Source organism: Meriones unguiculatus, chromosome 1 (assembly GCF_030254825.1).
Source record: "Meriones unguiculatus strain TT.TT164.6M chromosome 1, Bangor_MerUng_6.1, whole genome shotgun sequence".
NCBI lineage: Eukaryota > Metazoa > Chordata > Mammalia > Rodentia > Muridae > Meriones > Meriones unguiculatus.
Window position 1 is genome coordinate 180,200,930 of NC_083349.1, and position 26,060 is coordinate 180,226,989.

At 46.0% G+C, this 26,060-nt stretch overlaps 1 long non-coding RNA gene and 2 pseudogenes across 1 annotated transcript; 1 reads left to right on the forward strand and 2 right to left on the reverse strand.

Moving 5' to 3' along the window:
* Window positions 1-2,787: 2,787 nt before the first annotated feature.
* LOC132652365 (transmembrane protein 258-like) lies at window positions 2,788-4,166 on the reverse strand (annotated as a pseudogene).
* A 5,318-nt stretch (window positions 4,167-9,484) lies between these two features.
* Window positions 9,485-10,295, forward strand: LOC110549100 (protein mago nashi homolog; annotated as a pseudogene).
* Window positions 10,296-12,112: 1,817 nt separating this feature from the next.
* Window positions 12,113-14,675, reverse strand: LOC132652369 (uncharacterized). Its single transcript, XR_009589876.1, has 4 exons — window positions 14,551-14,675; window positions 14,136-14,411; window positions 13,098-13,257; window positions 12,113-12,723 (listed from the first exon to the last, which is right to left on the reverse strand). It is a non-coding gene; the product is annotated as an uncharacterized LOC132652369 (long non-coding RNA).
* Between the last annotated feature and the right edge of the window lie 11,385 nt (window positions 14,676-26,060).

The following is a 26,060-nucleotide window of genomic DNA, read 5'->3' on the forward strand; positions in this document are numbered from 1 at the left end:
CAACAGGTACAGAGTATATCCTGGGCAGTAGGAAGCCGGATCTCATGGGAATGTTGACCTGCGTTTGCAGAAAGATCATGCAGTTACAGTCACCGGATTTTTAAACATCCTTGTCCTTTTGAGCTCTAAGGTCTGGGGACAGGTAAAAAAGCTGTGTGAACCGGGCCCTTTCTCCAGAAATGCGGTACGGTTATTATTCACTATTTTAATACGTAGACTGTTCTAGTGGCTTCCACCTGGCCTTTTCTAGCCGTGAAAATCAACATGAGAGTCTATCAGCTGGGAAGTATATTCTATCTACTCAGATACTTACAGCATTAATCTGGTTTCTGTGGCTATAATAAAATACCAGAGGCAGGCTACTTTATGAAGAAGTTTCTTTGGGATTATTTTTTTAGATGTACAAGATTGAAGGAACTTGTAAGTGCTTTCTGTTGACCCTTTGGTATGCCATCATTCCCATTGACTTAATTCAGGGAGTCTGTTTTCCTAGGTGAATTCCCCACTCATGCCTTACGTTTAAAGAACAGCCGCCAGAGAGCTTGCTAAGAATGCTGATACAGCGTGGCACACACATTTAATCCCAGCACTCAGGTGGCGGACACAGGTGTATTTCGGTGAATTCAAGGCCAGCCTCGTCAAAGTTCCAGGACTTTCTATGTAGCCAGGCTATAGAGCCTGGTCAAAAAAAGAAAGAGAGAGAAAGAGAAAGACAGAGACAGAGAGGCAGAGATGCTAACATAGAGGTACCGGGCTGGGGCTGTCGCTCAGTTTGTTGAGTGCTTGCCTAGCACGCTCAGAACTCTGGGTTCTCTCCCAGCACCACATGACCCTAGTGGTGTGCTTCTGTGATCCCGGGACCAGGAAGGCAGAGACCCGAGGATCTCCGGGGCCAGTCAGCCAGTCCAGCTGACCTGGTGAGTTTCAGATTTAGTCGAGGGACCTTGAGCAATTGAGAAAGACATCTGACATATCCTCTGCCCTACACACACACACACACACACACACACACACACACACACACAGACACATATGCACACACATGTGCTTTTGCACATGCATGTGCACACATACACATATAAATGCTGGTGTTGGGCCAGGGCACACAGAAAACCTGATGAACTCTCTCCTGCACCACACACAATTCATGTAACAGCGGCTGTCTGTAATCCCAGGAATGACTCAGGAGGTGAAGGCAGCAGGATCAGAAGCTCCCGGTGGTAGTAGCAGCTCACACCTGTGCCCCTAGCGCTGGGAAGGTTGAGGTAAGAGTGTGCCGTGAGTTTGAGGCCAGCCTGGGCCACATAGTCTGAGGCTAGCCTGGGCTAGTACGACTCAAAGAAACTCTGGTGTTATCTCCAGCCTGTTTCTGAGGACCTGGTGTGAGGAAAGGACCCTGCCAGAATGGGCGGTGAGCCCATTCCACAGTGAGTCCACTCCAGTGTCCCTCTGCCATGTGAGTTCCGACCTCTCGGCCTCATTCCATCTCTGGGTTACAGTAACAGACTTCCCGGGACCCTTGGAGCCAAGCAAGCACCTTAGCCTCAGAACCTCCACCTGGTGTACTCGCCTTGTAGTCTTTGATGAGATAACCGACCAGGTACAGCCAGAGAGGAGGCCAGAAAAGCCCAGGAAGAGCAAAAAGTTTGGCCTTAGGGAGGCATGAGGCAGGACTGTGCACGCGCACGGCCACATGGGAAAGACAAGCAGGTGCTCAAGTGCAGGCGACAGGTGTGATGGTGTGAAGCCTGTGAAGGCTTCTACCAGCAGCGAAGGGCAGCCAAACAACTTAGCACAAGCCAGGTGGGATAATTTCCACGTTTTTTTTTTTTTACCTGGGGGAGGTAATGCCTAGCTGGCTGGCTGGCACCCTGACTTGGGTAAGCAGAGGCATTGTGAGGCCTGGCTACACACTTGTTACTTCTCATATCAAAGAAACAAGCCCCACCCACGCACTTCCTTAGATGCCCAAAGATGCCAAAATGTCCTAATGGGACCAGTGCTATATACATTGTGTGTATGACACATGTTATTTTACAATAACATGCAAGATACTGAAGGCATTTGTAAAACAGCACCCACGTTTGTACGTTCAGCCAAATCTGAAATTTCTTTTCTTCTTATCAGATCTAACACCTTTGGGGCTCCCTTCACATATAAATTCCCCAGGTTTCCATCCATTGACATTTCAGGGGGTGAAAGTTGTTCACAAAACCCACAGTTCTCACCTTAGAGCAGAGCCATTTATTCTGAGCCAAATCAGATTGCCATGGCCCAGGGACACAGACTTTGGGTTACCTTGGGTAGAATACTCCATGGTAGAGTCAGTTCCATGAAGTTTTCTTACTTACAGAACAGAAGGAAGTAAGTGCTTTCCAAATGCCTTGTTGGAAACATCAACCAAGCAGGGAGAGCTCTGCTGTGGATCTTGGATGCTGTCTGAGGACATTCTTAGCTTGGGGCTATTGGAAGAAAACGGTCTGGGAAGGACACATTGCAAAGGCTTTACCTGACAGTCCAAAGGATGTTAGATCAGACACAAAGGTAGGCATGAACAGTATTAAAAGTCTGGTAATTTTTTAACCTCTTATATCTTTATTTATTATATATATTTCATATCAAAGAAATAACCCCCACTGGGGGCTCTTTCTTAGATGCCCAAAAATGGCAAAATTTCCAAATGGAACCAGTGTAGGACTTTTCTATTTCCTTTCTTTCTTTCTTTCTTTCTTTCTTTCTTTCTTTCTTTCTCTCTCTCTCTCTCTCCTTCCTTCCTTCTTTCTTTCTTTCTTTCTTTCTTTCTTTCTTTCTTTCTTTCTTCTTCCTTCCTTTCTTTCTTTGTCGCACACCTGCCTTTATTGTTAACAGCAGGTGAGACACTTGTAGCAATAATTAAAAAAATAATAATTTACAAAAGCAGGGACTTGGTGAGCTGCCTGGTAGGTGCCCTTGGAGACTCACACGTAAATGCTAACCTAACCCAGGGCAGGAGGAAGAGGCCACCAAAGCCCATGAAGAGTGAGGCCACCAAGGAGACGAGGAGCTCCTTGTAAATGCTGCATGTGCACTTATTGGCAGTGACCTCGTAAATGAAGAACCAGGCGATAAAGAGCATGCCAATGGCCGGAAGTACCTCAGTCAGGTGTGGGAAGACAGCAGGGTTCACGGAGCTGGTCTACATCATCATCATCATCATCATCATCATCATCATCATCATTATTATTTGGTAGGGCTTTTCGTACATTGAGTGTGTCCCCTCCTAGGCCTCATACATGCAAGGAAAGCCCTGCACTGAGCTACATCACCAGAACTTCTCATTTTAAAATGCCTCTGCCAACTGGACCCAGTGGCACACGCCTTTAATCCCAGAACTCAGGAGGCAGAGGCAGGTGGACCTCTGTGAGCTCAAGGCCAGCCTGGTCTACAGAGTGAGTCCAGGACAGCCAAGGCTACACAGAGAAGCCCTGTCTTGAAAAAGCAAAGCAAAACAAAACAAAACAAAAAACCCAAGCCAAATGTCTCTGCTTTACATGAGTCGGGTGCCAGCCATCTAGGATTACCCTACCCAGGTGAAAAAAAAACAAACAGGGAAATTAACAAAATTTCAGCATTATGAGGCTGAGGAGGGCCACACAATATCGCTCGAGCTATCTTGAGATAATTTGGCTCAGCACCTGCAACATTCCAACTCTCCACAATCACCAAGTTTGAACCAGTCCATCAATCTTGGAGAACCCTTGTGTAGCTGTGTAGCTGTTCTTTCTCTTCTATGAAGTGCTATTCAAGAGCTCACCCACACATTGGGAATTTCAGAACTAGTTGTCCTATTTACCTTACTCCTCACTAGGTACAGAAGCGTGTCAAAACAAAAAGCAAAATGGTGTGCTTACAAACAGGCACACTCTTAATTTTCTTTTGGTGTGCGTGGCATGCTGGGACCTGCTGGGACTTGAGTCTGAAAGAGGCGGTGACTGCGTAGGTTCCAGGCCGACCAGCTGCCTCTGTAAAGTATTAGTGGCAGAGAGAGGAAAGGCCACATTTTCCCCCCTTTTAAGCGATGGGGAATCCAGGTGTAAGGGCGTCAGTATCATTGGAAACTAACTCCATATTCCCATGCTGAGACTTTGGGTCTCTTTTTCTGGATCCACGTCTTATTTCACAACACAAGAGGGCCTGTTAGGTTGAACTTCATCTGCTCTGAAGTTCAGCCTCCAGAAGCAGGGACTGCACGGTGGTCTAAAGTCTTAACTCTAAGGACTCAGGCAGTAAGAGTTTCTTTTAGGGCAATTCAGGGAGGGATTTTTTTGTGTGTGTGTGGTTTTGTTTGTTTTGTTTTTGTTTTTGTCTTTTGGTCTCAAAAGATAGAAAAGTAAAGGTCCAAGCTCATTGTTTTCTCTGCCTGTAATCACTCTCCCCACCCCATACCCCAGCCCCTACCAGAAGACACAGAGGACTGAACCTAGAGCTTTAGCATGCTAGACAAACACTAATTTACACCCTTGTGTCCCTTCCCACCCCTGCGCTGAAAGCTTGAACCCAGGCCTTGTGCATGGTAGGTGAATGCTCTAGCCACTGAACCACAGCCCCTCCACACTAGGTTTTTATTTCTACCACAATGTCCTACGGTTTCAATTATTTGGTTACCCAAAGCTTTGCCTTCCACAAACACCTCTCACAGGAACAAGATGAGACTTCAGCTGCTTGCCTATGACATGGTAAATTTAAATCCAACCAGAATCAGAAAATAAGAACCAAGTGCTCATCTTTAAGAGCCTGTGCCTGGGGTGGTCAAGATGGCTCAGTGAGTAAAGGTGCTTGCTGCCGAGACTGAGAACCTGAGTCCGACTCCAGGAATCCACAGGATGGAAGGAAAGAACCAACGCCTAACATTCGTCCTCTGACCGCCATACTACCTACCACGGCACAGGTACACACGGGCACACAGACACACAGACACACTAGATGTAGTAATAATAGAAAGTCTGTGCCTTGTTAGGTCCAAAGGGAATGTGACACCACTAACCTCATTCAGAAATCAGTGCTACCCTGCCTACCAAACCAGATGAGGATATAACAGAAGAAGAAAACTGGGGAGTGGAGTTTCAAAACTAGGGATGTAAAATGAACAAATAAATAAATTAACGAAGAAGAAAAAGGAAGTAAAGTTAAGTAGAAAAGAAAAGAAAAAAAAAACCATAGACCATTTTCTCTTGATAAATAGAGAACCAAAATTTTCAATAAAATACTTACAAATTGATTTTAAAAGCACATCACCAGCCAGACATGGGGCACATGCTGCTGACTGCAACACATGGTAGCGAGGCGGAGGCAGGGGGATTAGGAGTATTCAAAGCCACATAGAGAGTCTAAGGTCAGCACAGGCTACTTGGGCTCTATGTCAAAACTGACGTAATTAATTAATTAGAAAATAAAATTAAAATGATCCTGCACCGTGACAAAGTTGCTTTTATCCTGAGGATGCAAGCTTGGTTCAATGAGAGCATATAAATAGACAACAATCATCTTGACAGAAGCAGAAAAGTCTTTGGCAGAGCTCAGTATCCCTTTCTGATTAAAAACTAAGATGAGAAAAGAGAAAAGGGATAGAAGAAATAGATCTCGACATAATCAAGACTATATAGGACTGGGTATGGTGCACAGGCCTGTAATCCCAGCACGAGGGAGGCAGAGGCAGGCAGAGCTCTAAGAGTTCTAGGCCGGTCAGGGCTACAAAGAGAGGCCCTGTCTCAAAAATCAAATGACTGTCTTGACAAACTTCTAGGCAACACTATAGTCAACATTTAAAATAAGGACTAAGACAAAGCGGCCCACGTTCACTACCCTTCTGCAGGAGAGTGTTACCTCTTAGATTTAACGGGAGAAGAAATTAAGCTGGGCAGTGCTGCCCACTGCCAGCACTCGGGAGGCAGAGGCAGGCAGATTTGTGAGTTTGAGGCCAGCCTTATCTATAGAGTGGGTTCCAGGACAGTCGGGGCTGCACAAAGACAAGAAATTAAAAATAGATACAAAGGGGTATCCTATTTGTAGATAAAACGACCCAGTACTTAAACGAGTCCAATGCTCCACCAGAAAACTTAGACCTGACATACACTTTTAGCAAAGTAGCAGCACACGTGACCCTGTGCCTTTCTACATATCAATAAAGAACCCAGAGAGGTGGGGGGAAGCAGGGGTCCCCCTGTGGGGCTGAGGAGATGGCCCGGTTGGTAATGAGCTTGCTATGCAGGCATGAGGATATGAGTTTGATACCCAGCACCCATTGGAAAATCCAGGCACAGTAGCCTGTATTTGCCAGCCGAGCCTGAAAGCGCTGAGTCCCAGGTCTCAGGATCTGTCAAAAGGTCGGTAAGGCAGCTGGTCAGTTGTCATTCTGGAATGACAAGACAACTGAGCTGGACTTCTGGCCTCCATATCTGTACATGCATGTGTGAACATACATACATACCTGCACACATATGATTTAGTTTGTTTGGTTGGTTGGGTTTTGTTTTTTGTTTGTTTGTTTTTGGTTTTTTGAGATATGTTTTCTCTGTGTGACAGTCCTGGCTGTCCTGGAACTTGCTCTGTAGACCAGGCTGGCCTCAACTCAAGAGATCCGCCTGCCTCTGCCTCCCAAGTGCTAGGATTAAAGGCCTGTGCCACCAATGCCAGGTAAAATACCATTATACCATTGTTTTTAAAGTGCCTTCACAACAGGCTCAACACCACCCCCCCCCCAAAGAACACCATAGGCATATGTCTACCTAAAGGGATGAAAAGCCTCTAAGGTGGGGACATCAAGACACTGAAGGAAGAAGCTGAAGCAGAGAGGAAACGAACCTCCAAGCTCAGAGATTGGCAAAATTAATGCCACACACACACACACACACACACACACACACACACACACACAAGACTATGTTACCAAAAGTGATCTAAAGAACCATCAAAATTCCCATGACACCCTTCACAGAACTAGAAAGAAAATTCTAAAACTTAGATGGAAACTCAGAGATTCTGAGCGGCCAAAGCAATCCTAAGCAGGAAGAGCAGCAGCTGGTGGCATTCCGATACCTGAGCTCAAATGGTGCCATGGGAGAATAGTAACAGACTGCCTGACAGTGGCACCAAAACTCACCCAGGTGACTAGACTAGACTAGAGTGGAACCAAGTGGGCTGCCTAGACGGCGCAGAGAGTAAAGCTGCCGGCCAGCAGTCCCCCTGCCTGAGCTTGACCCCTGGGCTCCGCAGAGTGGAGAGCACCGACTCCTCAAAATATCCTCTGACCTCTACTCGCCCATCATGCTCATGTGCGTGCACACACACACACACACACACACACACACATGACACACAAATGTAATATTTTGAAAGAATAGTGCAGACTATCTTAAGCTGTGGATCAAGACCCTCATAGATAAAAGGGAGGAGCCGGGCAGTGGTGGGGCATTCCCTTAACCCCAGCACTCAGATGCAGATCTCTGTGAGGCCAGCCTGGTCTACATAGCAAGCTCCAAGACCAGGAAAATGGAGAGAGACCCTGTCTCAAACAAACAAACAAACAAACACCCCAGAGAAACAAAGGATGTGAGGGTTGCCAAAAGCAATGGAATGTTTCTGAACATACACCAGCCAAAAGAGAATTCAGATGCAAATGTGTGATGAATCTGACACTCTGGCAGAGCTCCTGGCACTGCACCGCACAGCCCAGCAACAGCTCTATCTGCAAACACACGACATGTGTAGGTACTCTGCATTGTGTGTGCCGTCACAGCACACAGTGCCAGTGAGTGCTGCTTAAAACACCTTGGCTCAGGGTTGGAGAGATGGCTCAGTGGTTAAGAGCACTGTCTGTTCCTCCAAGGGACCTGGGTTTGGTTCCCAGCATCCACATGGCAGCTCACAGCTGTCTATGACCTCAGTTCCAAGGGATCTGACACTTTCACAGTAATGCACATAAAATAAAATAAATTACTAAAAAAAAAAAAAAAATCCCCAGCTCAGACTGAAGAGTAGTTAGAAACTGCACCACTTTTTACTGTATACATGAAGTGTGCCTGCCTTACAGAAACATAGTGGTTTAAATATGAAATTCAAAGACCTTTACTAGTTTCCTACCGTGATTCTTCTGCACGACATCACCAAATTAGTATATGTTTGGGTTGCCTCTTGGTAGAATGCTTGATTTTAAAAATCGCTGTTTAAGTCAGGTATAACACACACCTTTAATGTCAAAACCACACCCTGATAAAAGGCCAGCTCGTCATGGTGGTGCCCACCTTTGAGCCTGCGCTCAAGAGGCAGGGGCAGGCGGAGCTCTGTTAATTTGAGGCCAGCTTGGTCTACATAGAGGGTTCCAGGCCAGCCAGAGCTACATAGTGAAATTTTGTCTCAAACAACAACAAAGACAACAAATACTGATAGGAAGGCAGGGAGACAGAACCCCTGTATGCCGTGGGGAATGAAAACCGGCGAAGCCCCCGAGGAACTGAGGGTGGAGATTACTCAAAACGCTAAAAATTGAACTTCCAGGTGCCCTAGCCATGCCATTCCCAGATACTTACTCAAAGGACTATAAGTGAAGACACCCCAGGACAGGTGGGTGTTTATTACTGAAGCCGTCACCGTGGCTTCAAATAGAACCACCGCCTGGTTGTGATGCCCACCGCCTGGTGAATGGATGAACAAAATGTGGCACTCAGAGACGATGGCCTTTATTTAGGGATAAAGACCGTTTTAATCATAGGACTGTAGAGATGGCCGAGCGGGTAAAGGTTCCTGCCACCAAACCTGAAAGCTTGACAGGCTGCCTTCTATCCCCAGGACCTACATGATGGAAGAAAAGAACTGACTCCCCCAAGTTGTCCTCTGACCTTCACACAGGCACCATGGCATGCACTCACCCACAGCCAGGACGCCCCCCAGAACTCAGTAAATAAGCACACACACACACACACACACACACACACACACACACACGCATTTTAATAGTGCTGGACTCTGGAGGCAGAGACAGGCAGATCTCTGTGAGTTGGAGGTCAGCCTGCTCTACATAGTGAGTTCCAGGACAGCCAGCACTACATAGAGAGAACCTGTCTCAAAATGCAAATAACACAAGTAATAGTAGAGCACCCGCCTGACATGTGCCAGCAACACAAAAACCAGGCCTGGTAGTGCTCATTCTTTTTTTTTTTTTTTTTTTGAGACAGGGTTTCTCTGTGAAGCCTTGGCTGTCCTGGACTGGCTTTGTAGATGAGGCTGGCCTTGAACTCAGAGATCTACCTGCCTCTGCCTTCCGGAGTGCTGGGATTACAGGCATGTGCTAGTGCCTGGCTAGTGCTGTTCAATCTTTATCCCAGCATATTGGGTGGTAGAGACAGAAGATTGGAAGTTCAAGATCCATAGCAAGTTCACGGTCAGCCTGGGTTGATGCAATCTCAAAAACAAACACAAACAAAACACCTCCGTGTCCAAAACCACAGCCAGGGTCAGTGCAGGGTACAGACTGTGGCAGTGCGATCTTTTCCTAAAGTTCGCTCTGGAGTGTCCCTTTCGAGCCATGGAGAGTGACTTTTACCTGCGTTACCCTGGCCACACAGGCAAGTTCAGTCACGAGTTCCTGGAGTTTGAGTTCTAACCTGAGAATGGTGATATGCCAACAACAGCAATTACAAAAATGATGACATGATCAGGAAAGAGGCTTATGTACATAAAAGTGTGATGGAAGAATTCAAGAGAATTGTGGATGACAGCAAAATCACCAAAAGAGATGGCGCTCTGTGGCTCCCTCCTATCAAAGTAGGCTTGAAGTCATCATTGGAGATGAACACACTTCCTTTACAGCATCAGAAATTGGTTCCCTTATTGACACCAGTCTGAGGATCCAGAAGGCTTACGAGTGTTTTATTGTCTTGCCCAGGACCTGAGCTCAGTGTTTAGTCTTCAATCTTATTGGATTACACTTCAAGATTAAACCAATCAAGACTGGATATTGTGGACACAAGGAGGGGGGGTGTTTAGTTACCATAATTAGGATTTTTTTCTGTATGTTGGGGCAGTTTTTATAAACAATAAATGATGGTCTTTAATAAAAACAAAATAAAATAAAATAAAAAAAACACAGCCAGAACCAGTAAGTGTATTGTTGGGGAAGCAGAGTGAGTGACCGGTCAGATAAACTTACCGTGAGGTAATTCCTGTTTTGGTTTTCTGAGACAGGTTTCTCTGAGTAGCTCTGGCTGTCCTGAAACTGTCTCTGTATACCAGGCTGGTCAAAGATTCACCTGCCTCTGCCTCTGCCTCTGCCTCTGCCTCGGCCTCTGCTGAGATTAAAGTCCCATGCCACCACCATAGGCTCAGCCCCCATCCCCACCCCCACTGGGTTTCTCTATATAGCCCTGGCTGTCTTGGAACTTACTATGTAGACAGGGTTCTTGCCCCTGCCCTGAGTGCTGGGATTAAAGGCAAGCTGGCATGAGGTAACACCGTACACAATTTGCTGAGAGCAGCTGAGGAAGTGAAGGGCAAGGCTAGGAGACTGAGGGTCAGAAAGGAGCACACGCAGCTCCTGAGGGAGGATTGTGATGGGAGAGCTGCCACACCGGGTCCACACTGACCACCTACTGGGGGGTCTGGGGTCTGGTGGGCAACAGAGTCAGCAGCCCAGAAGAGTTTCTGACAACATCCAGGACAAAGCAAGAGCAAACACACAGGCAGGGCTCACTACGGTAACCACGACCTTCAGAGAACTGCTGCCTCATTTCTGTCTTCCTGATCTGACAAGAATTTGTCTTCAGGCCAACGCTCACCTGAAACCATTCAGGGGAGGGGATTCTGGGAAAGAGCTCTCACGTAGCGATGTTCAAATACTACAAACCACAGGGCTTTGGTAAAATGTGAACCTGAACGGGATCCTGGACCGTGAGAAAAACCTACAAAGATGGGAAGGGTCCTTTTGTGGTTCTAAAACATAATGTGTGGGTTTTTGTTACGAGGTAAGGAATCCCCCTCAGATCCTCTATGCTTGTCAGCACATTACCTGTATGAGGAGGGAGGGGCGTTGTTTTTGTGAAATTGCAGCTATTTTTTTTTTCCCACACAGGGTTTCTCTGTGTAGCCCTGGCTGTCCTACAACCAGCTCTGTAGACCAGGCTGGTCTCGACTCAGAGATGCAGACACCTGCCTCCACCTCTTGAGTGCTGGGGTTGAATAAACGTGTGTACCACTGCCGTCCAACCAGCAATCGTTTTTATATAAACTAATTTTAAAGAGATGCTTTAAAGCCAGGTGGTGGTGGTACACGCCTTTAAGCTCCAGTCCTTGGGAGGCAGAGGCAGGCAGATCTCTGTGAGTTCGAGGCCAACCTGGTTTACAGAGCTAGTTCCAGGATAGCCTAAGGCTATGCAGAGAAACATTGTCTTGAAATACCCCTCCCCCCCCAAAAAAAAAGGGAGAGGTGGTTTCTTTTTGGTTTTTGGAGATAGGGTTCTCTCTGTAGCCTTGGCTGTCCTGGAGTTGCTTTTTAGACCAGGGTGGCCTAGAACTCATAGCCATTTGCCTGCCTATGCCTTCCCAAGTGATGGAATTATAGGCATGTGCCACTGTGGCCCGCTAAGAGATGATTTAAAAGGATGATTCTGTGTTTACAATAGCCCAGTGGTTGTATAAGAGAATATCATTTTAGAGAGAGAAAGAGAGAGAGAGAGAGAGAGAGAGAGAGAGAATGTCATACTTAGAAACAATGTGCTTGGACTAGAGGCAGCGTCTTACCTAGGAAGTTCTGGGTTCAAACCCTGGCACCACCACTAGGAGAAAGAAACAAAACAAACAAACAAAAATGTGTAGGCCAGACAGGGTGCTGCATGCCTTGAATCCCAGTGCTTGGGGTGCAGGGGCATGGGGCTCTCTGTGGTTACGTAACGAGTCCCAGCCCAGGCAGGGCTACATTTTCAGATCCTCTATCAGTCCGTCAATCAATCAATATGGAGAGATAGACTGATAGGTAATAGATGAGATAGATATAGATAGAGGCTAGCTAGGTGGATAGATGTCAAATAGATGAGATAATTGATGTGCTTGAATGTTAGTTAAGGGTGAACTTTCAGTAGGTCAGCTTTTACTCGTTTTACATTGCCCGTTACACATTGCCTTGACCTTTTCTGTAACGCACCAGTGAGGAAGGTGTGGACTCCTTTTATTACCTTCCCAGCCAACCTCTACTGTCCGACACACAAGCTGCTCACCATCCTTTTGCTCCCAAACACCCAGCAAGACTCTGAGGCACCATCACACTGCACTAACCCCATGCTCTGGTCTCTTCTCCTTCTAATCCTGGAAGCTTCAGAGGACAGTCCGCTGTCTCTCAGGCCTCAGCAGCTTCTCCTGAGCTTGGTCCAGTCAAGGATGACCCATTCAACCTCCTTCAGTTCACATAGGAGCCAGGGTTGCAACAGACCTGTTAGCCCAGCTACTTGGGAGAATTAAAAGTTCAAGGCCCACTTGGACTACAAAGCAAATTCTAGGCCAGCCTGGGAGATTCAATGAGTACTTTCCCCAAAATCAATCAATCGATATTAAAATAAATTAAAAGGGAGCTGGGGTACAGATCAGCAGTGCAGCACTTGCCTGGTGTGCAACAGTAGAGGAGGAGAGAAAAACACACAGAAAGCGGCCAAATTCAGGAATATTCTTCAGGGCTACCACCAAATTCAGGCTCAAATGAATCTACGGGGAGCAAAGGTTTAGAGTTTCAAGTTTCCATCTGGAGCTATTTCTGTGCCCCTGTAGATGAACTTTCACATCTGGATACTGCGCACCTGGACACCCACCCCAGATACACATTCATACTGATACTGCTATTGCAACAGTTATAACCTACTCTCTCCCTTCCTCCTCCCCCTTGGTGGTGCTGGCTATCAAACCTAGTGCCTTATACACTAAGCATATGCCTAGGAGATGAGCTATACCCCAACTCCCCCCCCCCGCCCCCCGGGAATTACTGAACTGGCTGGGAGACAAATTGACATCATTGTCTACCTAGTGGCACAGGAATAAACATCCGCGTTGTGATGTTTATTTAACAACTGCATTGGACGAACCTTGAAGTGGAGAGGCCATCTCTTGTGGGAAACAGAGGGAGCTTTGGCAACTCTGTGCTCAGCCTTGGGTTACCGGCACGAAGGCAGGGTCAGTTGGCTGGGAGGAGACTTTTCCAACATTCCAGCTTGCAGACAGGCTTGGCCTGTTCAAGGATCCGAACTGAAAGCATAGACAAAACAGATCCAAGTACAGGGCTGGATCATCCCACTGATGGCCATGAACCCCTGCAAACACCTCATTGATGGACCTAGGTTCTTCCCACGGTATTAACATGGTCCCTCCTCCCTGCAGCCCAATGCGGGCTGCGCACAGCCACAGCCTCCAGGAACAAGGAAAGTGACAGAGTGTGGGCCTGCTTATCTCGGAGGAGAAAGTTCTGCTGGCTTCCTGGAGACAACAGAAAGTTACTCAAGCAAGCACAGATGAGATGTCACTCTTGTTTCTGAGGCTGGCTATCTCCCAATGCCACCGCCACTTTCGAATCCCCCATCCATTGCTCACACACACAGAGGAAGCCTCTTGGTCCTGCCACACTGCCTCTTTTCTGGGAGTCCTAAAACTTGCCCGCACTGTCCAGTTTCATTTGCCTCTTTGTAAAGATTTAACTCCATTATTTTTAGGTGTGTGTGTGTGTGTGTGTGTGTGTGTGCAGATGCCTGTGGAGGCCAGAGGCATCGATCTCTTGGAGCTGGAGTTATAGCCACCTGACAGGGGTGCTGGGCCCTGAACTCTGTCCACCACAAGTACTCTTAACTACTAAGCCATTGCTTCAGCCCCCTCCCCTTTAACTTATAATAGCCACCGTGTCCATTCCAGACAGAGCCACTCAGGCTGTGTGGTGTCTGTGCATGCAATCCCAGATCTTGCTAGGTGAAAGTAGGAGGCTTACAAGTTAGTTTGAGGCAAGCCAGGGCTACATAGTGAGGCACTGTCTTGGAAGAACAAGAGCCAGGGAAGTGGCTCAGTGGCGAAGCATTTGTCTGGCACGTGAGAAGCCCCGGGGGTTCAGCAATGCAGAGAGAGACAAAAAGACTCACCTCACTTCATACCCACTGTGTTCCTGGCTCTGCCTGATGCTGTCAGCATGTTTCCTTGAAAATACATTGGAAACAACTGATATGCCTATATAAATGAAATAAGTGGCGATCCAACGGATGAGCTTCATACACAGAGGAAGTGTTTAAAGCGGCAATTTCATGCAGTGCTCTATTTACAGCCAGGAAACCCCAACGTCCCACTGTCTGTATTCTACTCAGCATTCATCGGTGTTAGCAATGTGCCTTCGCTGTGGGTTACACACCTTCGTAACGCCCCTGCAAAACAAATATAAAGATGGGGGATGAGAAGAGTGGTGTAAAACACACTGTGAAATCAGAAACCGACCCAAAAAATCTGAATTTGCAAAAATAACATCAGCTTCAACAGTAAAACCAGACAGAGAACAAGCTTTACCAAGCAATCCAGCCTCTGTGACGTTGTACTCTATTGCTGGACTTGAAGAGGCAGTTGACTGTGTTCTTAGCAAGTCAACTGCTGTCAGGAAGGGTGAAAAATATCCCCTTTGTATCTGGACTTTCTGTCAAAAAGCAAAGGTTGAGACTTAGGTACTATTCCAGGGCTAGGTGGACCTTACGTTAAAGGCTAGTCTGACTCTGTCTCAAAACAAACCAAACAATAAACAAACAGAAAACCAGAAAATCAAAACAAAACAAAAGCCACATTGACCCACGTTTAAGAATATTAACACAGCTGGGCAGTGGTGGCACACACCTTTAATCCCAGCACTTGGGAGGCAGAGGCAGGCGGATCTCTGAGTTCGAGGCTAGCCTGGTCTACAGAGTGAGTCTCAGAGCAGCCAGGGCTGCTTAGAGAGACCCTATCCAAACAAACAATCAAACAATTTTAAAAACTGAAGGAAGAAAAATGCTCTATTTAGTATGTTAAAGTTTATTATTTTGCTTTTGCTGTTCTAGTAACAGGCACATGTCAGGCCAAAATTATATTGCATCTATTCTTGTATTTGTTTAAAATATTCTATAATAATGCTTCCTTATTTTTCTGTTTCTCCTCTTCCTATGAGGGAAAATACAGATGTTCACACTCTTACCCAAAATCCTTCGGGGCAGATAGAAGCCAAACCCAGGCTGGGATGCCACTCAGTGGTAGGCCACCTGTCTGGCAGGCACAGGCTCCGGGTTCCTTTCCCTGTGCAGTAAACCATCACAGCCTAGCTGTGTGCCATTCCCCTTAAAGTGACAGAACTTCTGTGAGCGTTTATCTGTGTTCTGTGGGTGACTGTGTGTGCTTACGCCTGTGGGCACGTGTGGAAGCCAGAGGTTGGCAGTGAGTTACTTTTGTTATATTCTCTACTGCCTGGCACTTATGTGGGCGCTGGGTCTGAAGTCCAGAACTCATGCTCGCAGGGCACACATTGTACTGACTGGACCAGCGCCCTACCACTTTCATAACTTCCATCTCCTGGCTTTCTATTCTCAGCTGACTTCACTCGGAGAAACACCAGCATTCTTTTACTTCCTCAAACTCACTAAACCACGGTTTTCCATTAACCCTTACCTGTCTTTAAATTCAATGGGAGCCCCCTTCGGAGGCTTCCTGAAGGCCAGCCACCTCACGGGTGCCCCCACTGGATCTAAATCAGGCCCTCAGGGTCGTCTTCTCCCACCCTGTTCTACTCCTTCTGCCCTTGTCCCTGTTTGTCACGGTGCCGTTCTCTGACGTGGCCGGGTCTGGTGATCTTCTCCCTCATTAGTTTGAGCACAGTTGTCCCTAGCGAGTGCTGGGAAGCGTTCAGATGGTGGGGCTTTTTGTGTTATGCATGACCTGCTGCTGGAGGTTCGCCAAGGTCAACGGTGACTTTGTTTTTACTGCTTCTGGAATCACCTTTCCTATCACAGCCTGAATGAACACTGCAGCTGACTGTCCGAGGTTGGCCATGGAGGAAGATGTCTGTAGGAGATTTAAAGACACAGCAAGCCAGAGTGGAGTGCGGGGGGGTGTTGGGAGGGGGGAGGTTATTGGCTGAGAATGCCAAGTTTAACTGTTATCCAAAGATTTAACTTTTGATCCAAATAAAAGAGAGGACTTCATTATATCGGTCTACAGACATGGAAAAGGACAGCAATAAAAAAAAAATTATTTTTAAAATCTTAACATCATGGGGCTGGAGAGATGGTTCAGTGGTTAAGAGCACTGGCTGCTCTTCCAGAGGTCCTGAGTTCAATTCCCAGCAACCACATAATGGTTAACAACCATCCGTAATATGATCCGATGCCCTCTTCTGGAGTGCATGAAAACAGTATACTCAGATACATAAAACAAATAAATAAATCTTAAAAAAAAAAAATCTTAACATGAATACGGTGGTTTAAAAGAGAAATGGCCCCATTGGCTTTCATATATATTCCAAATACTTGGTCCTAGTTGGTGGAACTGTTTTGGGAAGGACTAGGAGGTGTGGCCTTGTTGGAGGACGTGTGTCACTAAGGATGGGCTTTAAGTTTTCAAATGCCCGTGCCAGGTCCAGTCTCTCTCTGGACCTCCAACTTCCAATAAAATCTAAGCTCACAGCTACTGCTCTGGGCCATACCTGCCTACTGCCTCTCGTCCCACAGTGCAGACCATAGACCCACCCTCTGAAACTGTAAGCAAGCCTCCGAGTAAGTACTTTCTGTTATAAGTCATGCTTTGGTCATGGTGCCTCTTCACAACAATAAAAATGCTGTGGACGGTGAATGAAAATGTAATACTCTGTATGAAATGCATAATAAAACAAACCAACAAACAACAACCACAGACAGGTTGGTGAGGAGGAGCACGAGCTAGTCTCCCGGAGGACCTGCATCGATTCCTAACACCCACGTGCTGACTCACGCTGTTTATAAGATCCAATGCCGGGCTGTTGGTGGTGACACACGTCTTTAATCCCAAAACTCGGAGGTGGAAGCAGGAAGATCTCTGAGTTTGAGGCCAGCCTGATCCACAGAGCAGTTCTGGGTCAGCCAGAGCTATACAAAGAAACCCTGTCTCAAAACACACAAACAAACAACAACAAAAGATCCAAAGCCTTTTCTGACCTCTGCAGGCACCAGACACACACATGCAGGCCAAATGCCCATATGCTTGAATAATTTTGAAAAACATAGAAGAGTAATGTTAAATAATAAAATAAAACCTGCCAGGGCATGGCAACACACTCGCGTCACCCAGCCACGATACAGTGGTGCATGCCTGTAATCTAACACGTGGCAGCCTGTAGCAGGAGACCGCCAAGAGCTTGAGGATGGTCTAGGCTACGTAATGAATTCCAGACCAGCCTGGGCTGCGGAGTGAAACCCAGTCTCAAGACCAAACAAATGAACAACAGATCAAACTCAACTTCCTTGTTTTTCTGTTCTTTTTTGATGTGAGCTTTATATATATATGTTTTTTGGGGGGATGATTTGGTTGTTTGTTTGTTTGTTAACATTGTTTAAAAGCATCTTCTTGGGCATGGAGAATGGCCCAGTACTTCCCATCTCTTGCTGTTCCTCCAGAGGATGAGATTGAGTTCACAGTCCCGCAGAGATGGTTCATGAACAACTCTAACTCCTGCTGCAGGAGAGCTGACACCTTCTTTTGGCTGTCATAAACACGTGTATGCATACCTCCCACATACACATAATTTTAAAAATAATAAAGCATTTTTATAAAAAACATTTTCTCAGTGGGTGGGGTGACACATGCCTTTGGTCCCAGTGTTTGGGAATGGAAGCATATGAATCTCTATGAGTTTGGGTCCAGCCTGGTCTACAGAGTGAGCTCCGGGCCAGGCAAGTACTACATTGTGAATCCCTGTCTCAAAGAAAACAAAAACAAAACAAAGCAAAACCCAACAAAACAAAACAAAAATAAAAATAAAAATAAAAACAAACACCCCCCCTCCAGTATTTTCTCATGGTCTTAGGAACTTCAAAAGCATGGTTCTTGGCGGTGGTGGGGGTGGGGGGGTGGGGTAGGATGGCTCAGTGGATAGCAAGCCTCTATGGCTGGAGGCTTGAGTTTGTTCCTAAGACCCACCTCACTTTTATTTTGAGACGGTCCCACTTTGTAGACCAAGGTGGCCTCAAAATCACAGAGATACACCACCGCTGTCCCCCACAGGCTGCCATTATAGGAGTGCATAACCATACCTAGTTAAAACTTTACGTAGCCCTGGCTGTGGCTAGGTAGACCAACCTGGCCTTGAATTTACAGATATTTCCCTGCCTCTGCCTCTTGAGTGCTAGGATTAAGGGAGTGTGCCCTCATATACAGCTAAAACATCTTAATGATTTCACTCATTTTTTTTTTAACTGGGAGAATAAGTTCAACATATTTAACCACAACATTAAAATATTATTATTAGACCAAGTGGTTGACACATGCTTTTAATCCCAGCACTGGGGACGCAGAGGCAGGCAGATCTCTGAGTTTGAGGCCATCTTGGTCTACAGAGTGAGTTCCAGGACAGCATTGGCTGCACAGAAAAACTGTGTCTTGCAAAAAAAAAAAAAAAAAAAAAGGGAAAAATAAAGAAAAAGATTATTATTATTAGTCAGTGTTTAAATAATTCAGGTAATACTCTTTATAATACTTGAGTAAGAGTATTTTCATCTATAAGTTGTTACCAATTGTTTGATCTTATAAACAACATCGCATCTTTGTAAACCTTTGTACATATCTTGGGTCATTGTCTTAGGAAAGTTTAACAGGAATAGAGTTGCTATCCCTCGCCGAGCACTTTTCCTGGAAGGGGTACCTCTTCACCATCCTGCCAGCAAGGGTGAGGATAGCCGCTGTACTGCCTGAGGGTGGCCACTGCCCTGCAAGCTTCTTGCTGGTGGATATTCTTTTTTCTTTTTAAACTATTTAATACAAGTTTTATAGATGGAAATGGTGCCTGGGTTTTTTTTTTTTTTTTAATTTGCATTTCTTTTGTTACTACTGAAGTAGAACTTTTCCCCATGTGTCTTTTAGCACAATATTTCCTCTTTTGTGAACTGCTCAAGTTCATGTTTTGTTTTGTTTTTTAAGTGGAGTTCTTGATACAGTATGTATTATAAATCTGACCAATTACTCTGGATTCTATCGCTTTCCTCACACACCTGACTCTTAGCTTGCATGGCTCTGCTGCTCATGACCTGGAAAGCGTCCTTCTGGATAAAGTGGAAACAGACAGACTTACAGAAGTAACACGTATAGGTAATTGGAAGGGGACTCTTCAGAGAAGCGAGGGGTGAATAAAGGGGGCCAGGATAAAACCATCCACTTCTGGAAGGGACATCAGCGGCTCCAACAGCTAGGAAAGTTGACAAATGGAGTCCTTTTTGAGAATTCTCAATCTTTTATAAATCTGCAAGTCGGGCAAGGGGTTTGACTCTCTTCATAATAGGCTTGTTTAGCATGCATGAAGCCTCGAGTTCGAACCCCAGTACCGCTGAAACCAGGCAAGAGAGTGTACATACACAATCTGAGCACATGGGAGTGGAAGCAGGAGGGTCAGGAGTTGCAGACCATCCTCAGCTATCCCAGGATGACTTGAGGCCCTGTCTCAGAACAAACAAACAAACAAACAAACAAACAATGGGCAGCCACCACCTACTTACCCAAGAAAAAGAATAAGTAAGTTTAAGATGTCTTCAACAAGTAGGGATTAGATATTAGCACGGGCTAGCCAGCTCTGAAACAAACGGTTGAGAAAAATGTGTATGTGGTTCCAGGTAGTTTTTCGTCTTTAACTGACATGTTTAAGTAAGAATGGGATGGGCAGGACAAGTGATTTAGTTCTTAACCAGACCATGGAAGGGGAAAGATGTGATTTCACAGCACCATGACATCACCAGTCATCCAGCTACTTGTGAATCAGAGCCTCTTAGCATGCAGGGAGCGCGCGCCGGCATGAGCGGGAATCCCACAGAAGTCAGGCTTTGAGGCTGAAGGTGAGTGTGGGGAATACCAGACCGGAACCTGACATTTCATGCTGCTTTCCTAACACATCCTTTTCAAAGAAACAAGAACTGAAATGCAGGTTGAACAGGCATGCAAAGCAGGCCGCTATTTCAGTCTGAATCATGAGCAGGGCCATGGTGGGCCATGTGAAACTAGGGTCAAAAGGAAACTGAACACTGGGCCATGATGAAGACTTGAAACTGTCCGAATAACTGGACACTCTTAGGCACTAGCTATGCTGGGAGCTGGGCCAGAGGGGAGACCTTTGGAGCATTCTGCATCTGCTTAGGACAGTGACCCACAGTCATTCTCTCTCCTCTCCCTCAGGATTCCTGCAGTCCCCTTGGCCACCCAGCCAAGGGACTCCAGGACAGCAATCTCAGCGTTATAGTGCCTCTTCTGGCAGTGCTGACCTGTCACTTGGGGCTCAGTCCCTCCCACTTCCAGCATAGGGCCACAATAAGCCTGCTGGTTTGCCAGGGGCCTGGACACCACTCCACCCAGGGCAACTGTGCCTGAGGTAGCCAGCCAAGTCATCGGTCACCCCGAGTGTTTACCTACCCAACAGACCAGCCATGCCAGGTTGGCGGATGTGCCTCAGATTCATTCTGCTTTCTCTGGCCTTCCAGAACTGAATGGCTCCAATGGAAGGGCTTTTCCATGTGAGGTAGCTCCGTGGTAAAGGTTTCTGTGGCCAAGCCTGACAACCTGAGTGTAGTACCTGGGACCCAACTTCTGTAAGTTGTCTTCTGACCTCCACATACATGACATGGTACATGTGTGTACACACACAAAGGCACACACACAAAAATAAATAAAAAGGTAGTGTTTCTTTTGTTTGTTTGTTTTTCAAGAAAGGCTTTGCAGGCTTCTCTCTTGAAGGATGCGCTAGTTAGTTTTTATTGTCAATTTGACACAACCTGTAGCCACTGGGAAAGGGGAATTCCAATTGAAGAATTGACTCAGTTAAGTTGGCCTATAGCCATTCTGTAAAAAAATTGTCTTGACTGATGATTTATGTGAGAGGCCAGAGCTCACTAAGGGCCCTAGGACAGGTGGTTCTGGACTGTATAAAAAGCTAGCTGCGTGAACTGGGAGTAAGTAAGGGAGAGAGTGTTCCTCCATGGTTTCTGCTCCAGGTTCCTGCCTGACTTCCCTCAGTGATGGACTGTTGCTTGGAAGTAAAAACTGAAACCCGCCCCCCCCAAGTTTCTTTGCATCTGTGTTTTATCAGAGCAACAGAAATCAAACTAGAGCAAACTAAGGCCTTTACTGCTTCTCCCTTGGTAAGCCATTTTCCTCCCTCCATTTCGACCTCCTTACCTCCCTGGAAAGCACTCCCAAATCATGACTAGTATCCTAATATCTACACACTCAAGCTTTTTCTGTTCGTGTCGTGCATAATCATCCAAAAGCACATTTCATTCAAGAGGCTGGAGAGATGGCTCCGTGGTGAAAGCACTGGCTGTTCTTGCAGAGGACCTGTGTTCACTTCCCAGCACCACCTATCTCCTCGCAACCATCTCTGACTCCAATTCCAGGAAATCATTACCCTCTTCTGTGGGCACTAGACATGCATATGGTGCACATACATACATGCAGACCGACAAGAAGAAGAAGAAGGAGAAGGAGAAGAAAGAGAAGGAGAAGGAGAAGAAGGAGAAGAAGGAGAAGAAGGAGAAGAAGAAGAAGGTGCTGAAGAGATGGCTCAGAGGTTAAGAGCACTCGCTGTCCTTCCAAAGGTTCTGAGTTCAATTCCCAGCAACCACATGGTGGCTCACAACCATCTGAAATGAGATCCTGTGGCCTCTTCTGGCGTGCAGGCAGAATAATGTATTAATAATAAATAAATAAAATCTTAAAAAAAGAAATTTACTGATGGACCGTGGTAGTGCATGCTTTTAATCCCAGCTCTTGGGAGGCAGAGGCAGGCAGATCTCTGTGAGTTAGAGGCCAGCCTGGTCTACAGAGTGAGTTCCAGGACAGCCAGGGCTACACACAGAGAAATCCTGTCTCAAAAAAATAAAAACCAAGACCAACCAACCAAACAAAAGCTTTCATTCAATCCTAGTTTCCTTCTAACTAGGGAAGCTGGTGAAATGTTTTTAAAAAATAAATATGAGTATGAATCCTACAAATTTTTTCAGTACATAGCAGGCACCAAATGCCTTTGATTTAGTTGAAATCAGATACAAAGATACATGGAAAATAAATACAAAGATACATGGAAAATAAATACAAAGATACAAAGAAAAAAAATTATGCATGCATAAAAAATTACAAAATCTCACAAGCTTGACTTAGACCTAAGTTTAGGTCTAGGCTTTTTAGTTACTTGGACCATTCTCATCACTTCTCTAAACTGCCTTACCTATAGAGAGAAGATGATAAAAACCTGTCCCACAGGGCCCTTGAGAAGATTAAATATGATACCGTATGTAAATGAGTCACACTTGTTCATACTGGATGATTAATCACCAGTGGAGGGCTGATGGGATGACCAAACAAGCAAAGGAACTTGCCTTGGAGCCTGGCGTCAGTTGGGTCCCCAAAACCCACATGAAAGTAGAAGAACCCCAACTCCGCAAAGCTGTTCTCTGATTATCACACAAGTGCCACACGTGGACATACGTCATAAAGTGAAAACTGTCAAAAGAACTTTGAAAAAAGTTATATTTATAAAGGAAAACAAAAGAATATATATATATTTAAGATTTTAAAAATTTTAGCCACTGAGCCATCTCTTCAGACCTCCCAAAAGAACATTTTGTTTGTTTTTGTTTCTTCAAGACATTTTGTTTGTTTTTGTTTTTTTTTTTGTTTGTTTGTTTTTTTAGCCCTGGCTGTTCTGAAACTCCTCTGTAGACCAGGCTGGCCTCAAACACAGATCCACTGCCCTCTGCCTTCCAAGTGCTGGGATTAAAGGTGTGTGTTGCTGCTGCCACCACCACCATCAGTGAACATTTAAATGTTTTTCAATGTTTATTTTTATTTTATGTGCATTGGTATTTTATCTGCATATATGTCTGTGTGAGGGTGTCAGATCCACCGCAAAAGATTTTGTAATATCTACTAAAAGTGGTCAAATCACATGTTTCTCTAGGACCCAGCAATTTCATTCTTAAAACCATATCCAGCATGGAATTTCTGTGTGCATTTGTTCCCCCAAATTTCACACCAAAATGTTCTTAGCAGCACTGCCCGAACAGCCGCCTGTGGGAAACAACCTCCATGTCCAGGTGCGGAAGAAAGTGTCTTCTCCCGGTGGAATGGTACGCTGAACAAGGACGAACAAACCACAGCTTCATTTGACAACAGTGTGAATCTTACCAACATAGTGTTGAGACACGGCAAGCAGACACTCTGTGGTTCTGTTTATCAAACATTCACGAACATCGGAATGACTCTATGGCGATTGACATTACGACGGTGAGACAGCAGGCCACGGTGGTTCATATCTGTAATCCCAGCCCTAGGGAGGTGAGGCAGGCTGGTTGCCCCAGCCTGGAATGTATTTTGAGTACCCAGTCACCAGGGCTACTTTGGAAGACCTTTGAACTTTTCACAACAACAGTGACCATCACTGAGGCTAATGACTGAACACGGCGTAAGAACTCTCGGAGGCCCAGCATGTCCTGTTTCTCTGATTGGGTGCTGGTTCCGCCAGTGAAATTTGCCGCGTGGCACCTCACGCTCCCAGCGCCTTCTCCGTATCATATAGCACATCTCAATACAAAATTTCTTAGAAAATAGTGTAAAAATAATCTGATCATTTTGTAACTAGCCCAATCTTGAGTTTGGTTTGAGCCCGTTTGCAGAGAGAGCATAAACGTTCAAGCAGTTTGCTTATGTTCCTATTTTCTGGGTCCCTTGAATACCTGCAGGGCACAGGTGTGATCTGATTTCCTACCACACAGGAGCTAATGTCTAGACAGCTCTGCCACCTTGAAGGACTGGCTCATTATTTTCCGAGTCTCCCTGGTTCCTGTCTACCAGCCACGGGATTTTCCCTTCTGCGGAACTCTAGTACATATTTCTATCTAACAAAGAGGTATATTATTTGGGTAAAACCCTAGCATGTATGACTGAAAACAGCTGTGTTCCCCATATACACTGAACAATAAGATATTTCGACAAAACAGTACTTCTTCCTCTCATACTGGAGTGCAGAAGGCTTTCCACAGCCTTCTACAACATAAGCTCCACGAGAGCGGGAATTTTGTTTCATTTATTGCTTAATCTTATTTTACTCATGGTTGCCATACCGGGAGCAGCCCCAATAGTCCCTGGGATATGATAGGGAAATGATAAAATTTCTTTTCTTTTTTTTTAATATGACCCCCCCCAACAACAACAACAACAAAAACAGTAAATAAATAAATAAGAATGCTTTGGGGTGGGTCCCAAAGGCATTGCAGTTGTGTGGTCCTTGGCAGGTTTTCAGGTGCAGTGTTGCAAACACATAGTCCCAGTTCCTTGGTGGGGCGGGGGCGGGGCACTGGAGCCTTTGAAATCAGGACCAGCCTGCTGTGGTCTCAAACAAGGCAAGCAGTAGTGTGGGCCTTCTGTGGGCAAAGGGGAACCATGAGGCACCCTAGCGGCCACCAAGGGGGCGGGCCAAGGGAAAATCCAGAAGCCCTTGTTAGGAGACTGCAGTTTACCAGAGTTGGTGTCAGCAGCGACACAGCTGTGGCTTGATTTTCTCTGCTCTAGATAGGCTCTCAAAGGTGGAAGTTAAAGCACAACAAGGAGAGTTCTCCATCTACACCAGAAAGAGAATTACGTCTACTTTCTAAAAATAAAGCAGTTGGATTTGGATTGTTTTTGTTATTTTGAGACAGGGTTTCTCTGTGTAGCCTTGGCTGTCCTGGAACTCACTCTGTAGACCAGGTTGGCCTCAAACTCATAGAGATCCACCTGCCTTGGCCTCCCAAGTGCTGGATTAAAGGCATGTGCCACCACCACCAGACGGGTTTTGTTTTTTTTTGAGACAGGGTTTCTCTGTGTAGTCCAGGCTCTTCTGGAATTCCCTATATAGACCAGGCTGGTCTTGAACTCACAGAATTCCATAGGTCTCCACCTCTCAGGTGCTGGGACTAAAGGCATTTGCCACCAGGTCTGGCTCAGGGATAGTTCTTAACTTCTTCAGAGAACGTATAAGCGTTGCAGGGGCTGGGGAAATGGCTCAGTGGTCGACAGCACATCCTGCTGTTCCAGGGGACCCAGATTCCGTTCAGCACCCACACAGGGCACCTCACAACTGTCTGTAACTCAGCTTCAGGAAGAACTGCTGCCTCTCACCTGCCTTCACACACATGCTCATAATTTAAAATAACAATAAGTCTCTTAAAAATAGGCAAGAAAGGGGCTGGAGAGATGGCTCAGTGGTTAAGAGCACAGGCTGCTCTTCCAAAGGACCTGGGTCAATTCCCAGCACCCACATGGCAGCTTACAACTGTCTGTAACACTGTGTGTGTGTGTGTGTGTGTGTGTGTGTGTGTGTGTGTGTACTCGTATATATGTCGCACTCGTTTTATTGACCAGGTGGCCTCAGAGTCAGAGTTCCTTCTGCCTCTGCCTCCCCGAGTGCTGGGATTACAGCTGTGCACTGCTGTGCCTGGCTGAAGAAAAAAATATCTAAATCATTAAATACTGACGTTTCACACTTACTCATTGTGTGTGTGTGTGTCCTCATGCTCTGTTACCAAGGCTTGCACGAAAAGTCAGAAGACAACTTGCCGAACTCATTTCTTTCCTTCCACCGTGTGGGTCCTAGGGATTTGAACTCAAGTTGCCAGGTCTGGCAGCAGGTGCCTTTGAACACGGAGTCATTTTGGTGGCCCAGCTGCCACCGTTGCCTCCTCCTTCTCCTCCTCTTTTCCTTCTTCTTCTGGAGACTGAGTCTCATGTAGCTTAGGCTGGGCTCGAATTTGCTTTGTAGCGGAAGATACTGTGATTAATCCTCCTGCCTTCTC